This window comes from Pteropus vampyrus, unplaced genomic scaffold (genome assembly GCF_000151845.1).
Source record: "Pteropus vampyrus isolate Shadow unplaced genomic scaffold, Pvam_2.0 Scaffold34, whole genome shotgun sequence".
Taxonomy (NCBI): domain Eukaryota; kingdom Metazoa; phylum Chordata; class Mammalia; order Chiroptera; family Pteropodidae; genus Pteropus; species Pteropus vampyrus.
In genome coordinates, this window is record NW_011888815.1 from 3,068,293 (window position 1) to 3,082,739 (window position 14,447).

At 40.8% G+C, this 14,447-nt stretch overlaps 1 protein-coding gene across 1 annotated transcript in view; it reads left to right on the plus strand.

Annotated features, from left to right (window-relative positions):
* The window catches only part of MCTP2 (multiple C2 and transmembrane domain containing 2), a 141,615-nt gene that overhangs the window by 92,671 nt on the left and 34,497 nt on the right, over positions 1-14,447 (plus strand). The window lies entirely within an intron of this gene.

Genomic DNA, 14,447 nt, shown 5'->3' on the forward strand with positions numbered 1-14,447 from the left:
TAGACTTTTGCTTCTGCACTCTGCGAGTTAGAATGCTTGTACGTTTCTTTAAGTCTGTCCATTTCCTTCTAAGCTAAACAAGAGACACTTGTTCTTTTTCTCTCTTTCTCTCTCTCTCTTTCTCTCTCTCACATCTCTCTCTCTCTCTCTCTCTCTCTCACACACACACACACGCAGAGAGTGTCTGGCTTCTGTAGCTTTTGCCAGCTCATTTTCTGATGAACATTATTGAAACAGGTATTGTTCAGTAAAGAAACTATAAAATGCATTGGGTTTTTCTTTCCTCTGTGGATGATCATATTTTAAAAAGAATATTAGAAAAAACATTAAGACTTTTTCTTTCTATTTTTTTAATTGGCAGCTATACAAAATACAATTTGAATGACCAAGATGCCTGCTCTAAAGATAATATTTGGAGTATTCAAATCTAGTTCCCTATTTTCCATTTTTTTTTTATCAGATCTTATCAAGAGATGTAGACCGTGTGAAAAGAATCACCATGGCAATATGGAATACAATACAATTCCTTAAAAGCTGCTTCCAGTGGGAGTCCACGTTGAGAAGTGCAATAGCATTCGTGGTAAGCTTCTTTTTTTACGTTCATATTATTTGTTCCTCAGTCCCCAATCCAAATGCAGGTAGGTTTTATTTTACTGACATAAAGCAGAATAATATACATTCAACCTAGCTGAGGTTCACACCTGTAAGGAAACTTGAAAATGTAAATGGTATCTCCTCATCTTTCTGAAATATATTATAACAGTTGATTATGTAGATGTCTTTCTAAGATAGTACTTATGTCAGATTTACCCTTGGAAATTTCTTAAGTTACCCAGATCTTACTTATATACTACTTCTTGGCAAGTTTAAGAGAGTCAATGTTCTATATAGTTTTAAATGTTTTTGTGGTGGTGTTGTAACTATGTCCGTATAGTCCCTACATTGTGTATAATTCTCTCCTCCTGTTCCAGTGAATGCCAGTGTTTTTTGAAAAATGAAGGTTAAAAAAAAAATCACATGACTAAATTAAGACGAAATTGCTCTAATTATGTTTTAAGTAAACCATTTACCAACTTTGACATAAAAAAACATTTATTTATATCACATCACTTGAGACATAAATGATTGCTACACGTTACACGTTGACTCGACACCACAAACGAGAACACTAACGCGTGTGAAATGCATACACTTCTCGCTGATAATGTCAGCCTGTCCGCATAAGCTTAATGAAATCTCAGAGTCTCAGAGCTGCAAGAGATCTTAACGTCACCTAAGTCAACCACGGAGAGTCCAAGGATCTTACAAGGACCTGAAAGTTGGCACCATGTCCTCCTTTTGCATCTCTGGGATTCTTCCTCATTTGTAAAGGGACTTACGCTTGATCACATTGGTAAGATCGAACATGGGCGGAGAAGCCAAGCCTCTCGGTGGCTTCTCTTGTACATGTTGTATCCTGCCATTGATTTCCATCCTGTGCAAAGATCACAATAGGACCTGATACGACATGTGGGTTGTGATCACGGTCCCTCTGTCTCCTGTTTTCCATTGCCAGTGCTCTCTCTTATCCCAAAGGTATGCCCTCATTTAAAAAAAAAAAAAAAATTAGCCCAAGATGTCAGTGAGTTCAAGGCCACTTCCACCTTATGGAGCAAGTATGTCAGCTCCTTAAGAGGCTTTTTCCTCGTCATTGGTGAGCATTCTGTTGGTCGACTTAATTTTAGTATTTTCAGTGCTTCAGGATGTAGAGCGCCTACGATGGCTTCAGCCTTGACCGTTAATATACTTTTTCTTTGGTCTGAAGTTGCTAAAACAATTGGCCTTAATAAGGAACATTAATAAGAACCTTATTAATTCACATCTGTCTTTCTCTTGGCATTTATTCATCCACTTCTCTTTCTCAGGTTATCCTCAGCTTGGGGCTTCACGTGTTGGGATCCTCTTCAGCCTCTCTACCTCCCCTTTCTACCTGAGTTCTCTTAAGAACTTTCCACAGAATGTTCTGCGTGGTTCTGGATAAACGTGGGCAAATCAACACAATTGGTGGCTCCTTCCAGTCAGTCCCCAGCCTCTGCAGAGAGAGGGTTTCCTTTTTCTCGAGCTTAGTCTCTGGCGCTGTGAGTTTTAGAAAAACAGATCCATTGCACTGCGTTCTGCAGTGGCATGACAGGAATGATTAATGGGCTGCCGGCTTGATCTGAAGAAAGATTACAACAAATGAATAGAAATAGGTCGTCTAACATGGGGACTTCCAAGCGGGAAGGAGCTTTGGCAGTGGGGCCACTTCCGCACTGCCTGGTCCCTCTGTCTGCCAGGCTGGCAGGCACAGGCTGCCATGTTGGCCTTTCAAATCTGAGGCCCCGAGAAAGAAAGATAAAGATGGAGGTCATCTTGCTGGTCCGCCAAAGTGTACTTTTGTGGGGATGCGTGGGTTCATGACACCGTGGGAAGCCCTGCTGTGTGGGGGACATTTTCCATCGGACATCATTGAAAAAATGCTGAGTCTCTTAGCAGTGGTGCATGTATAAACTCTCTCCCCGGATTGTCCCGAAGGTAGTGGGAGGAAGAGCGCTCACTTAACCACGCGTAATTTTCAAGTTTTAATTTGAAAGTCTACGTTTCCCTTGCATTTACTTTGACCAGCCGTGGTGGAGACTGCATCTGTAGAGGGGTGGCTATCTCCCCTCCCTACGCTGACGAAGTGTGATTTTATTAGAGAATGTTTTCGTTGCTACTGGGGTGGTGGGTCATTCTGCAGAACTATTTCTGCTCTTGAAGCAAGAGCATGTAAAAAATGCATTTTTAGGATAAACTATAAGATATATTTTGGTCTCACTTATTGTTATTTTTAATAGGATTATGGGCAGCCTTCATTTTTTTGGAGAACATTTTGCTTTCGTGGATCTTGCCTACAGACTCGAATTAGCTGCCCATCGAGTACTGTTGGCTATGGCACTGTGCCCCTCGACACTGCGTGACTCCATTAAGGGTTGTCTTTCTGCAAAATGTTGAATCCTCAGGTGACCTGGGCCAGAGAGGAAGGGAGGCTGTGGCACCAAAGTCTGGCTGCTTCTCTTTCTCGCTCCACTATCAAGGGTGCCATGTGTGCCATCGGTGGTGCACACCGATGTTGTCCTGTCGTCTGCTGAGCACGGAATGCTCTACCAGGCCTTTATTCATCAGTGTGATCATTTGTTCATGCTTCATCTGCTCGCCCTGGCATTACAGGGGTAGAGCAGTTTCGTGGTGATCTCAAGCAAGGTCTTAAGGCAAGGATTTATTATTAAATAGCAGGACTGAACTTGAAGGCCTTTCTACCTTAGAAATTAGGATAAGTGATATTGGAGGGTTCACTGCACAGGTGTGAAATGAACCATTTTGGCTGAAGCATCCCCGGTGGAGCTTTTCCTTCTCCTCCAGGCACAGGAAGTGGCCCTAGCGCCACCAGCTAAGGGCAGAAATAGAGGAATTTTCTTCTCACTTCTGTGTTGTCAGATAACATAAAACAGCCTGTTCACATCATGTTAATGTCTGTATTTTCAGATGACACAAGGCAAGAATGTTACAGGATTTTGTCTAGTATATTCTGGCTCTTAATTTCAGGACTTAATGAAAGCAAACCGAACATTTTTCTAAGAATTCCTTTGGACGTGTATATGAATAGATCATATCTTGTTGAAAGCAGGAGTTAAAGGACAGCAGCCTGCCAAGATCTAGGCCCACACAGTGGCCAGAGTAGACGGACAAACTGGGAGAATTTATCTCGTAGGACGGTTCAAGCATAAACCTGCCCTCTTCATGTACACGGGGCGGGGGGTCATAGTCCCAATACGAAGACAGGATAGTTCTCCTCAATTCACTGCCCTCTGCAGTGTGAATGTTTCTGTGTGCCGTTGAATCTATTGTTCTTGTAAGAAATTAAATTTAGGTTGTTTTGTTTGGTTTTGTTTTGTTTTTTTAGAGTGGTCAAACCATTCCAAATCACACTTCTACAGGCTCAGTTTTTTTAGGATCATTATGGAAAATTTTGTTCATTGTATCTTTGAGTCTTTCTCCTTCCTCTCAGTTTTTTAGATATTTTACTGTGACCTTGACTTATTTGTATGTATGTATTTGTGTGTGTGTGTGTGTGTGTGTGTGTGTGTGTATCTTTTTGCTCAAAAAGTCACACTCTCAATTTTCCAATTGAAAGGCAAATTAGGATGAGATGTTAGTTTATTGAGAGAGGCCAAGTGTAGCTAAAATATCATGCCTAGAAGAAAGACATCTGAACATCTCTCTATGAATGGATTTGTAAATATACGTGGTATTTTACAGACACACACAGACTTCGAACTCTAGGAATATTTTATAGGTAATATTGTTTCAGTGCTTGCTAAGCATGTTACAAATGCTAACTCATTTAGTTCTCATAACAGCTATTGGGTATACTGCCTTTCATTGATGCCAGGATGCAGTGATCATGGTCCTTGTATTTAGACAAAGGACGATGACTCTAGGGACCACCACAGTGGTCATTTTAGATGTGTATTTAGATGTTATGAATGAGAGGGAGGCCTATTCCAAGAGCTCTCATATGAGTGGAGATGATGCTCAGTCATAGTCATTATGTTCACAAGAGGTGGAGCCAGAATTAGAGAAGCCAAAGGTGGAAATGTCTGTGATATCTTTGGGGGACAGCCCAGACCCTGGGAATCACATGCATGTGACGCCCCTGGAGCCCAGCTTGATGGTCTGGAAAACCTCAGTGTCTGGCCCTAGGCTGAGGCCCAAATTGCAGTCTGAGTTATTTTTTTCTCCACTTTTTGGGAAAGCTTTTAGATGATATCACAGGGTTTTCAGGGAGAGCATAAAGGCTAAAAACAGGTAAATGAAGGGCCATGCTTTTTAGTTTCTCTTAAAGAATGCCAGGTTGTTCAAAGCAAGAAATTGGAGTAGAGAAGAGTTAACTATCTCCACTAATACAGTCCTTCGAAACATCTTAAAACAGTAGTGATCAGAGAGATAGATCCCTATTTCTAGTGTGTGTGTGGGGGTGCTATATTGTATATCCCCATGTCTCAGAGAGAATACATTATTTGATGATAGTTAAGATGAATCGAATTTGTTCCTGAAAGATAATTTTGCACCGTGATGTTTGTATTGTAGAACCAATTACGTCTATGGTTTTTTGTTTTGTTTTTCTATTGGGTACTTATATATTACAACCCCCCCCCAATAGATCTGTTGAAAAACTCAAAGTTATCTTATGGCATAAATGCATTATTTTTCATATGATAATAAATCATCAGAAGATTGCTTTAAATAGCGAAGATCTCCTGATGCTGTAAGAAAGGACTGCATTTATGTAGTTGTGTATTTCCACCAATCTCTCAGGCACACACCTATTGCATTAAGGGAGGCAAATCTGCAGGGCATTGATGGATTCCTTATTTTATTAAATTTTTTTCTTGGACATTTGATGTTAAAAGTAATCTAAATCTACCATATATCAATGGGAATCTTCATAAAGCTATGATTTTAACATCTGTGACTTTTTTTTCCTGAATTTTTTGAGTGTAGAAAAATGAAGAATTTATTCTTCAGAGTTGACAGGGCCTGCAATATGATACATAATTTAAAGCATCAATCAACCTTCCCCACCCCAATAAGGTTAAAAATACAATTCTTCATTTTCTTACTGATAGTCAACATATACAAAATTCTTAGCATTTAGGTCCTAGAATTTTGAGAAATCATTTCACTTTAAACTTACAACGATAGCAGCAGTGACAGAACCAACTCGTCTAATACACACACACACGCACGCACACACACACACACACACACACACACACACGAAGAAGCAAAGGACATTTCGGAAACAAAAATTTTTTCTGTTGAATATTTTGTGAGAGGTTTAGGAAAAATTTTGTGTGAGACCTCGAGCATTGTTTCTCTCCATGATTCCTTCCGTGGCCCAGAGAATATTCACATGGAATTTACTTTGGTACAAATGACAACTACAGTGTTAATTTTGTTTTCAGATGGAGTAGTAACATAGGCTGGTCAAATGTCTTTTTGATGCTTTAGATATTTATGTGTTAACTGTGTCTAAATGGTTTACTTTTCCTTTAAGTTCTAGCTATTTATTCACAACTAGATGTACCTGCCTTTGATTAAACTTTCGGTGGCTGTGAAAGTCACAAATGGTGTGCAAAGCAAACATTACTGCCTGTTTGGTAGGTGTTTGTGCATTTGAGGCTCAAAGATTAACAACACTTCGTAAAGCTGAAAAAAAACACAGTTACAATAATCATTTTGTCCGGAGGAGGAGATAGTGTTTAGACATCTTAAATGCTTCTCTCTCTCTCTCTCTCTGTATATATTATGCATATATTATATATATATGTATATATATGTATGTGTATATATATGCATATGTATAGAGAGAGGATATATACACACACATATGCAAAATGTATAAATATATAATATGCTAAAATATTTGACAGTTTATATTTGATTTATTTAATGTTTATAAGATGATTTCCCAAATCTTCTTTTCACTGAGAACTGCATAATATACTTTCAAAAATATGTTAAAGTTTTTTCAGCATTTTTTTCATAAGAACAATCCATTATTGCAAATTGTGATTATAATTTTTACAACATAATTGCCCCTTGTATTGACAGCTTCTCAGGCATTAACTAATTATGTCATTTAATAAAATTACAGTAATTGCATTAAAAGATTATCTGTTGAAAATTGAAAAGGACAACCTTAACTATTTTAGCATATTTTCATGTTTATATTTTCAACTTTATAATTGAATTGTACTTCCAGACAGAATCACAGCTACGTTGACTGAAATCAGTTGGTATTTTGGGAGCATCCCAGTTTTGACTAGTGAGCATGAGACTTTTATCTTGTCAGTCCTAGAACACTGCACACTGCCAGTCTTCACGTGGCTCCGTTAGATGATAAGTGAACAACGGTTAACTCCCCCGTCTGTGTTGTAGGTCCAGGCCCTGTATGGAACCCTCTGCCTCTACCTGCTGCCTCCTCGAGCTTTCTGTTGGGATGCGCTTGTGAGCACGCCTTCTGCCTTCTCTGCCCCTTCTGGTTAGGAGCCATCGTTTTTCACAGGTTTCAGTGGATTCAAGCTGGTTCACTCTCCTGTCCAGACAAACCCCATTGATTTGAACATGATCCTGATTTGGGGATCTTAAATCTTGGAGAAAGAGAAGGCTAGAGATCCTGTTACTGTCCGAGCCAGCCAGAGCTTGACCGCCACCTTCCCGGTTGCCCTCTCCCTCCCCCGCTCTGCTTCTATAACCACTGTTTGCCCCCTGCTCAGACACCGTCACATGCTGAGATGTGAAGATGAGATGTTCATCCTAAGCCGTCATCGGTCCATCTATCTGTCCGTCTGTCTTCCTCTCCTCTTTTCCTCCTTCTTACCCCATCTTCCCCTCCTCCCAGACTCTCCCAGCACCCCGTCCCACATCCTTTGCCGCCCCTCTATTTTCTCTCCTCTAAGCTTCCTCTACCATCCTCCTCTTATATTTAAAACCAAAGCAGTGACCTTTAAGTTATTAAAGCACACCGTAAGAAAAATTAAATTTGCCCTTTGGAGATCAAATTAGATATCATAAGCATGGAAATATTTTAAGCACATGACACGAGCTACAGGTGGGGGCGGGAATTATGGTCCGATATGACGCTGGTAGGTGACGCTTCTAGCTCAGAGAAAGGCCTCAGTCCGCGGGCGTGAGCGTGCGCGCCCACAGAGCTGCTGTTCTGTGGCGGAGGGTGAGGCGCATGAGGACTTGCTGAGGATGTGGGTGGAGGAGGAGGTAGGAATGCAAACCCTCGTACTATGTGCCTTGTAATGAATGTTCAGTCTAGTCCTAAGACTAATGAAAGCACATGGAGCCTCCAAACACCAAAGCATGTGGGTCCATCTTTAAGGCTACGATAGTCCTCCTCACGTTTGGCCTGATAATCTAAGTTCAGCACATCAAAAACAGGCCAGTTATAAAAACAGTCATGAGGATGTAAATACAGCACAGGAGATATAGTCAGTAATATTGCGATAACTATGTAAGGTGTCGGATGGGTACTAGACTTATTGGGGTGATCACTTTCTAAGGTATATAAATGTCTAATCACCATGTTACACACCTGAAATTAATATAGTATTGTATGTCAACTGTAATTGAAAATTAAAAAAAAAATTTAAATAGGAGAGATTCAGGTTGATGTCATACGCTAAAAAATCATTCAGTGCGACACAGCCATACGATTGAAAGATTGTGTTAGGACATTGTGAGCTGCAGAATCACCACAGCCCAGTCCCTCATCTTTGCGAACGTCCTGACTGCTGACTGTCGTGTTGGGCACACAGCAGGCATCCAAGCAATGCGTCTCGGAAGAGTTCTGCGGACCGTCTGCTACCAGACGCTGCTTTCTCTTGATTCCAACTCCTCCTCTGACCAGAGCAGCCCGCGGCCCCATCAGAGGGCGGAATCCATAGACAGCCTACCAGCTTCATTATAATCGTGTCTGAGGTGCGTTTTCCTAGCGTTTTCTTGACCCGGCTCATCCAGAGGATGGTGCTAATTAGCAAAAGGGCCGAAAGGCAGGCAGTACTGGGAGGACGAGGGGAGGAGGAAGGGAGCTGGCAAATCTCTTGCCCTGATCAACGGGCCCTGAATCTGGGGCGGGAGGCGGGGGGAGCGGGTATTTTTGATTCTTAGAGACCTGAGTGCTCCCCCATCCCCATCTGTTTCCATATGTGACATATCGATGCGCAAACATTTTGTACGATGCAAAAATGGAAAAGAATATTTAGAGATGAAAGAGAGGGAGGGATAGAGGGATAGAGGGATGGGGGTTGGGGGAGGGAGAGAGATGGGGGGAAAGGAGGGAAATATAGAGCACTGGTGTGTGTGAAAGCAGTTAAAACCAATTTTCTGCTTTGCTTTTGACCTGTTGAAGAACCATGCTCAGCTCTCATATTTCTGGCTAATTTGATATCGCCGTTTTTGTAGTCCAAGCTTTGTCATTTGTTCCTAAGCTGTCATTTTTATTAGTCTCTCTGGCTGATCTTTGGGCTCCCCATCAGGTGGCGTGTGTTCTCCTTGCCTGGCTGGGCTTGGCAAGCCAATGGCCCTTTTATTGCTGTGTGATGCAGGCGTGCTTGCTGAGGTAGCCTGTAATTAGACCCACCACAGGTGACAGTTACGAGAGAGCCTGGTAATCATTCTAGCTGCCCGATCTGATATTTATGGAGAGAAACCTTCTTTGTGGTCTGGTTAGGGTTTACTCTGCTGTATTGCACTTTTGCCATTTGATTTATGATTTAGGAAGGTGTGTTTTGCTATCTCTCCTCCAATCCTGCAGTTGAGTCACTGGCTTTTTAAATCACAGCTAATTTGTCGGGGGAAGGTTTTCTTTGGATTTCACTTTTACGGAAAAATAAATAAATAAATAAAGACACAGAGACAATTAAATCAAAATATGATTCACTATGTCATCATCAAGCCATGTTTCTGTGCAGTGTATACTGTTTTAATCTCACTGGGATTTTCTTCAGCCTCAAATCCATATATTTTGGGCCCTTTAAAGTGATTTTTCTATTTGTGCCCAAGCTTTAAAATTGTTTTTGTTTCAACTCATTGCTAAAGATGCTTCATTTTGTCAAGGAAAAACAAAAAGAAAGAAATACATTTCTTAGGTCAATTGGTGTTTAAACCAGGCCCCCATGACTGCTGTTTTAAGCCTGGAAAAGCATGGAACCACAGAATGTTAAATCGTAGGGTCTTCCGTGTTCATCCATTGAGGCGGTACTCAAAGGCTTGATAAAGTGATTTTCCAAGGCTTCATGACTTGTTTCCAGCCTCTGCACCATGTTGGCAGTGTTTGACCTTTGTGCTCATGAAGTTGGGAATCGTGGTTTTAGTTCCTGAGTATGAAATGCGTCAACAAAGTAGCCATGGACTTTTGTTATTAAAAAATTTTTAAAAACACATTTTCCCTCAAGTCTTACATTTGGAAAATATTTTATAAGTCTGTAGAGTTGCTACTCTAGAGGAATAATATTCCCTGGAGGAACAAAAATTGGTGGTGTTACATCAGGTGCCTGACCCATCTCCTACTGCAGGTGAATCTTCCCCATTGATACTTTATGGTGATGGTGATGACGGTGAAGATGGTGACATGATGGTGACGATGATGATGATCTGTGTTTTTGTGTGTCGGAGGGGTTTAATTTTTGACTTCTGCTATTAATACTTACTCTTATATTATTGGGCTCCTATAACACTTACATTGAAATGTTATCTTACGTTCATTTTCCACTTAGAGAGCAACAGCATACTGAACATGTATTTGCTGAAAGCAACGTTTTTCCCCTCTAGTATAAGCCAGGTACATGCAGTTTTAAACTTTCCTGTAAACTATTCCATAGCCAAAGCTACTTTACTTGGAAACCATTGAAGGCCTCACATTTTTTGGTAAGGAAATTTTTATAAGCTAATTTCCCTCTCAGATTTTTATTTTGCAAAATAGACAACGTGATGTGTTAACAAAGTAGCCGCCTGTGGCTTCAGTTAACTACACCTCTTTCAGTAAGTTTAATTTTACATTTCATTAATGATTTTTAAACGTTCAGTAATGTAAATGTTTTCAAAAGAAAAGCAATTGATTTCCTGGAAGTTTAGCACATGCACACGCGCGTGCATGTGCGCGCACGTGCACGCACACACACGCACACACACACACACGCACACACACACGTGGGGGAGGCGGGGAGAAGAGAAGAAAGGAAATGGAAAAAGAAAAGGAATAGCAAAATAGCCTCGCTATTGCTCAAATTCATTTCAAGATCGTCCTGCAGGTGGCGATAGAAACCTATAAATGATGAAAATCCCAAAGGTAAATTTCTGTGGACTGCTTTCTGGGGGAATTTAAATTCAGCAATTTATTTTTAATTTAATAGAATCATCTACAAACAGAAATCATTACATTAGGAAAAAAGGAAATTTCCATGTTGTGTAATCTCTGCTTTTATAATAAGTTTCTCAGGTATGCTGTGGCGTGTCATCTTTATGCACGAGGGGCGAGACCCAGATTACTGCTAAATTGGTACAGATTTGCTGTGGCAAAGAACCATATCAAGCCATTCTTTTCTTTTTCTCTTGATCTATAGCTAAAATTTGATGCCTATTCCATTGGTGAGGTTCATGAAATCCTTTCCGTTCGAGTGTTAAGATGCTTAGGCATAGTGCTGTGTATGTGTATCAAACCCAGAATATCAAGCCCAGTTGTCTCCAGAGGACATCTCCTTCCTCAGCTAATTGTTGAAGCTTAGTTTTAATCTGAGTGGGATCACTAATTTCTTGGAAGCTATTTTACCCAGGGATAAAAATACAACATAAACAATTTCTTTTAAAACATTAGAAAATACGGAGTGGATATGATAACATTGTTTTTCAGTTATTTTTGTTATTTCATTTTGGACATTAGGCGTTATCAAAGCAAAGTTAACGCATTCAGTAGATCATTCTTTCCTGCTAGTTAAGGTTCAAAAGTTCTTAAATTGCTTTTTGCGAATATATATTTTCATTTGCCATTTTTTCTTAAGTTTGGGTCTGAAAATGCTAACATTAAAGTGACTTGCTTAAGCATAAAGCTAATTTTCAGCTCTCTTTTCTTGTAGTTTCATTTAAAAAACCTTCGCAGTGCACATTTGCAAGGGGAAACTGCCTTGATTCTAAGAAAATGTAATTATTTTAGTTTAAATGCTCTAGGCTTGAGATATTGAGTGTCATCAGCGGACCACTGTGATGTGTCTTGAGCAAATGATTTCAGTCTCGTGTCTCTTCGGAACATTTCACTAGGTCTTACAGTGAAGTTTAAGACCAGTAAGGTCTTATATACTATACGATTGGATACAGAATTTCTTATAATAGAACAGGGAAAAAGAAAAAAAAGAAAAGAAACCCCCTAGCCTTCTCATATTCTGTTTCAATTGCTATTCCAATTACTCATGAGGGAGGCCAGTGGAAAGAAAGCAAGTCAGAGCCCCAGAAAACCTATTTCTCTCTCTTCATATAGAGAATATTCAGTTCTCTTCTCTGTTAGCGGCTGACCAGAATCTAATCCATTAAAAAAATATATCGTGGTAAGCAGTTCTTGAAAATGTTTATAATAAATGGTAAAAGCCAAGCTTCCACTGTGAGATTAGCAGTTGGAACAGGATGTGTTCATCAGGAAGTAGGCTGTAGCCTGACCAGTGCGTCCTGCCGTGTACCCTGCAGGATAAATGAAGATTTAAAAGCTTGCAGTGCAAGGAGTTTATTTGATTCCTCCTTTTGCTTTTTTTTTTTTTTTTGCATATTACAGTGTTGTTTATCACACATGGTATTTTCCTCAATGAATCTATTATGAAGTTCGGCTTATAGACGAAAAGCATCTAATGTTTAGGAGGTCACCCAACCCCGCCCCCACACACCCTGTGCTCATCAGACAACCTATGCATATTAATGTAACTGATGCACTTTTACAGAATGGACTTTGTAGCTCGAAAAAATAAGAGAATTGTGAAAGACTATTTTCTGGAAATTTGGACTCACCCGCACCCCCCATCTTAAAGATACAGGAAATGCTGTTGAGGATTATGGTGATTTTCCTGCTTTTTGCTTGATTGCAGTCCAGTGTCAGCTAGTGGACAGCAGTGCTCATGAATAATGCCTTGTAGGGGGATGATACCTGTAGTATCACACGCAGAGTGACTAAGAGATCAAACACCAGGGCTAAAAAGCCTTAGGGAAGCATTATGTGTCTGAGGTCTGATCTATTGTCTGGGAGGTCGGAGAGTGTTAATGCACTCTGCAAAGATTACACTCCCTCTCTAATTGCTCCGACACTTCCTTAAAGGATTTAAACAGTCAGGAAAGGTGACACTCCTTGTCAATTTTTGTCTTCTGCCTGCAGTTGAAGTTTACCTGTCTTTCCACTGAGACCACTAGATCAAGTAACCTAGCCAGTGTCAAAGGCAGAAACTCCGAATTGAGAGTGAAAGCAGTGAGAGCCGTTATTTACAGTTCCATTATTACTCACTCTTTAAATGCTTTGCATTCCATTCTGGTGTTTACATTGTGAAAACGACAGCATATCTGTGTTCGAAAAGGGGGGCGTTTGGTGAAAAGAATCCAGGGTTTCACAGTGACTTCCTATCGGGCTTGTTTTCGTCTTGTCTCCGTGCCACGAGGCCCAGGGTGGCATTTTGCATTTAGGTTATTTCAGTGAAAGATGTGGAGAATAGTGAACTTCAGATCTTCCTCTGTGCCTCCTCCCCTACCAACGCAACACACACACACGCACACGCACACCCACACGCACACGCACACACACACAGTCACTCCATTCCAAAATACTTCTCCTGAATTAGGCGTGTACAAGACTGACCCACGCATGGGACCTGATCACTTTGTCCAGACCATCATTTTACACTTCAAACGTACAAACACATTTTTCAAAAACTCTCCTCCCCGCACTAGAGAATGCTTGCTCTGATGCCAGCTTGCCATGTGTCCCAGAGCTGACACAGTCATTTTATCAGACTCTGTATCTCTTACATTGTTTTGATTATAGCTCAGTATTTTCTCAATGACACTGAAAAGCTTCAAGGAAGGTTTTACCAGCTCTTCCACCATGGCAGTTTAGGGAATATTGGGGATCTGTACGTTTGAGAGAGCATATTGAACTCCTCAAATTCACAGTGCGTATTGCTGTGGGAAGAGGGAGGGCAGGCCTACGTTTGGCCCTGAGCATTTTCTACCCCCTGTGCAGTCGCATCAGTGAGAGGCAAGAATTCCTCTAAGATCAGTTCAGATCGCTAATATACGTGGCCCAGAGCCTGCAATAGAACATTGACGTAGCTTCCTTGGGAGGATTTCCTGTAATTCAAGATGGTAGTCTGAGTGATGGGTGTAGAAGGATTTTTTTTTAAAAAGAGAAATCCTTGTTTGTCCCATGGGATTTTCACACTTTTCAGCTGACGGCACTGTATTTTATTCATGCTGTAGAAAGCTGTCAGTGCATTCGTTGTTCGTGTCTCCTGAAGACTCTGAGCAGATGACGGGAAAATCGCTAGAGGGGGGAAAACACATTTGAATCGACATCTTCAGAAGAGCATTTCTCCAGTGTCTCCCGTCCCTGCCCGTGCATGGACTGGTCCTCGCACCCTTCCTTACTGCGTGTTCTCCCGCACCATCGGCAGATTACACTGAACGTTTCATCTGTATATAAAAATTAAAAATTCAAACAAAAATCTGGCCCGCACGAAGAACAGGCCCTTTGGGCATATGGTTCATTATGCATATTCGTTTAATTACTAAAACACTTGGGACGGCTTTCCTGCCCTTGCTTTCAACTTGCAAAGTTGGATCGCTCCTAT